The sequence below is a fragment of the Hibiscus syriacus genome, unplaced genomic scaffold, assembly GCF_006381635.1.
Source record: "Hibiscus syriacus cultivar Baekdansim isolate YM2019G1 unplaced genomic scaffold, ASM638163v2 tig00110331_pilon, whole genome shotgun sequence".
Lineage (NCBI taxonomy): Eukaryota > Viridiplantae > Streptophyta > Magnoliopsida > Malvales > Malvaceae > Hibiscus > Hibiscus syriacus.
In genome coordinates, this window is record NW_024062687.1 from 70,934 (window position 1) to 75,330 (window position 4,397).

Consider the following 4,397-nt stretch of genomic DNA (forward strand, 5'->3'; position numbering starts at 1 on the left):
ACATCAATTTAAAAAGAAAATATTTTTTCGAAAATTAAAATTTCTTTTGAAAAATCTTGTGTTTTTGATAAAATTTCTTGTAGATTCTAGTCTAAAATCATAATCTACTAAATGCTCTATCACTAATTTAAACTATAACTAACTAAAACTAGTCCTATGTTCGCAAATTAATAAAATAGTGGTTTAGAAAAATTACCTTGAAAAATTGGAGATTGAGTGGAATGTAGTGTTGTTTGAACGATTTTAATGAATGTAGCAATTATGAGTTGAAGAACTATTGAAATCTGATTTGAACTTTTTGATTTGAGCAAAATGGAGAGTTTGGGTGCTTTAGAGAGGGAACGACCAGAGTGTTTTGAATAAGAGGGTCTTAGTAAAATTATAAAATTTTAGGGATTTTAAAGCCTAAACCTGATAAGGGGTATCGGTACCCCTCGAGGGATATTGATACACATTCAAGGTGTATCGGTACCATTAAGAATGGTATCGATACCTAGCAAGAGAGGTATCGGTACCTGGGTGACCAGTATCGATGCCTAGTTCACACAATTTTCAAAAATCTATTTTTAAACACTTAGCATGCAAATTTAATCAGCTCTAGTGGTATTGACAACTAATATCACGAAAATTAACTATGTTCAATCAATCAAATCTACGCTTAAGTTTTATTTGAACATATTATTAATTTTCACTAAAGATCATAAACTCCCCCTAACTATTAGCATAGAAGGCATTAAAAATGTCATTTTTACAAGCATTATCTTTTTCTAATTAAAAGTGCTAAAATTATTTTAAACACTAAGTCTAGGTAGGTCGGTTAAACCTAATTCTCTCCTAAGTGTCCAAAATCTCTCTTTGTCTAAAGTTTTTGTAAAAATATCCGCTAATTGATGCAAAGTTTCTAGAACTACGTCTCCCTTTGTGACATGATCTCTAATGAAATGATGTCTAATTTTAATGTGTTTAGTTCTAAATTGTTGGATGGGATTTTTAGTGAGACAAATAGCACTAGTATTGACACACTTGATAGGAATGGTACCAACTTCAATTCCATAGTCTAAAAGTTGTTGTTTCATCCATAAAACTTGTACACAACAATTACCGGGTGAAATGTATTCCGCTTCAGTGGTAGATAATACAACACTATATTGTTTCTTTGAAAACCAAGAAATCAACATATTTCCTAGGAATTGACAAGTACCAGAGGTGCTCTTCCTATCTATTTTGCATCCTCCATAATCCGCATCAAAGAAGGCATTCAAGCTAAAGCTAGAGTCTCTAGGATACCAAAGTCCTATACTATGAGTGTCCTTAACATATCTAAAGATTCTCTTAATGGCTTGTAGATGTGATTTCTTAGGGCATGATTGAAATCTAGCACATAAGCAAACACTAAACATAATGTCCGGTCTACTTACGATTATATAAAGTAAAGAACCAATCATTGACCTATATAATTTAACATCGACATATTTACCTCTTTGATCTTTGTCAAGCTTTGTAGAAGAACTCATAGGAGTGGCTTGGGGTTTCACATTTTCCAATCCAAACATTTTGAGAATATCTTGAACGTACTTTGCTTGATTGATGAAGATGCCATCTTTCCTTTGCTTGATTTGGAGCCCTAAGAAAAATGAAAGCTCCCCTATTATGCTTATCTCAAATTCACTTTGCATTAGCTTAGAAAATTCTTAGCAAAGAGCATTATTAGTAGAACCAAATATTATATCATCAACATAAATTTGAACTACCAATAAATCTTTACCTTTTTTATAAACAATGTAGTGTCAACATTCCCTTTTGAAAATCATTTTTCAATTAAAATATTTGACAATCTTTCATACCCAGCTCTAGGAACTTGTTTTAAACCATATAGTGTTTTTGTCAATTTAAAAACATGATTTGGAAATTTTGAATCTTGAAAACCAGGAGGTTGTTCCACATACACTTCTTCTTTTATAAAAACATTTAAAAATGCACTTTTCACATCCATTTGGTATAATTTAAATTCATTGAAACATGCAAATGCCAACAACACTCTAATAGCTTCCATCCTAGCTACGGGGGTATATGTTTCATCATAATAAATTCCTTCTTCTTGAGTATACCCTTGATCAACAAGTCTAGCATTATTCCTCACTATATTACCACTCTCATGTAGTTTGTTCCTAAACACCCATTTAGTACCTATAGTATATTTATTACTAGGCCTTTCAACTAATGTTCACACTTTACTTCTCTCAAATTGATTTAACTCTTCTTGCATAGCCATAAGCCAATTTTCATTGGTTAATGCTTCTTTAACATTTTTAGGCTCTATGCATGAGATAAATGCAGCATAATTACAAATGTCCCTAAGAGAAGATCGAGTAGTTACTCCTTTGGATGGATCACCTAATATCTCACCATCCTTGACATAGTTGTACTCTCTTGGGTATGTGATTTCCCTTTCTTCAATTGTTAGATTCTTGAAGGCATCTTGAGTTTCCTCATACTTCACTTCTTCCTTTGATGATGGTTCTCCAACGTCATTTGCATTTATAATACCTACGTCATCATCAACACAAGAATCCTTCCTCGAAAGGGGATTATCAACGAAAACAACATGAATAGACTCTTCTACCACTAAAGTTCTTTTATTAAATACACGATAAGCTTTAGAATTTAAGAAATAACCCAGAAAAATTCCTTCATCACTTTTAGCATCAAATTTGCCAAGATTGTCTTTACCGTTATTTAAAACAAAACATTTACATCCAAAATGATGAAAATATCTAATGTTAGGCTTTTTATTTTTGAAAATTTCATATAGAGTTTTCTTTAAAATAGGCCTAATCATTACTTGGTTAATTACATAACAAGCGGTATTTGTGGCTTCCGACCAAAAATATTTTGGCAAATTGTTTTTACAAAGCATGGTTCTAGCCATTTCTTTCAAAGTTCAATTTTTCCTCTCAAAAACTCCATTTTATTGTGGGGTTCTAGGTGCTGAAAAATTATGGCTAATCCCATTTGAATTAAAAAAATCAGTAAATCCAAGATTTTCAAATTCAATACCATGATCACTCTTAACATTTGAAATGGAGTAACATTTTTCATTTTGGATTACTTTTGAAAACGTGATAAAATTTTCTAATGATCCATCTTTATTACTTAAAAATAAAACCCAAGTATATATAGAATAGTCATCTACCAAACAAAGACATATTATTTTCCACCCAAGCTAGTAGTTCTAGTTGGCCCAAAAAGATCTATATGGATCAATTGTAATACTCTACTAGTTGATACATCATTAATGGATTTAAAGGAAACTTTCTTATGTTTTCCTTTTGCACATGCATCACAGATTTTATCTTTATTAAATTTTAGCTTTGGCAACCCTCTTACTAAATCGCCTTGAATTAGTCTTTGCAAAACACTCATGCTTCTATGTCCTAGTCTCATATGCCATAACCAACTATCATGTTCATCCTTGGCAACTAGGCATAAATTAGTCATATTAATAGAATCTAAATGCACTATGTAAATGTTTCCTATTCTATGACTAATAAGAATAATCCGATTAGATGCAATGTCAACAACTTTACAACCATTTGTTTCAAACAAGACATTGTATCCTTTATCAAACAATTGACTAATACTTAATAGATTATGCTTTAACCCATTCACATATAACACATTTTATATTTGTATGGAAGAGGTATTACCTATAGTACATATACCTTCAATGTAACCTTTTGAGTTGTCACCAAAGGTTACCACTCCTCCATTTTTTTCGTTAAGCTTAATAAACTGACTCTTGTCTCCGGTCATGTGTCTCGAGCATCCACTGTCAAGGTACCTTGAATTTTGTTCCTTGAAGCAATGCTCTTTTTCCTACAAACATATATTAATTTCTGATTTTTAGTACCCAAATTCTTTTGGGTCCATATTCATTAGTCCCTAAAAGTCTTACCCCCTTGGGTATCCATTTGTTTAGGATATCCTTATCTTTATTAGTATTAAATCCTTTAGGAACTCATATACTCCTAACGATTTTACCATTTGAGGTCCTTTGGGGACCTCTATGATTGTAAGATTTAAAATTCTTTCTAATATAGTTGGATTTTGAATTTTCTCATTTTTTAAAACATTTTGTTCCAAATTTATTGAAAAAAGCTTTTAGATCATCAATTTCGTTTTTATGATCATCATAAACTTTAGAAAGTAAGTTTTGCAAATCAGAATTTTTATTTTCAAAATCATCGATTTTGGCTTGCAAATTTTTAATCTTACTTTAAAGTTAAATGTTTGTCTTGGATATGAGATCATTTTCATTTTTCAATTTTGAAATATCTTTCTTGGATTTTGAAAATAATTTCTCATAATCTGAAGCCAACTCATTATATTCCTCTATA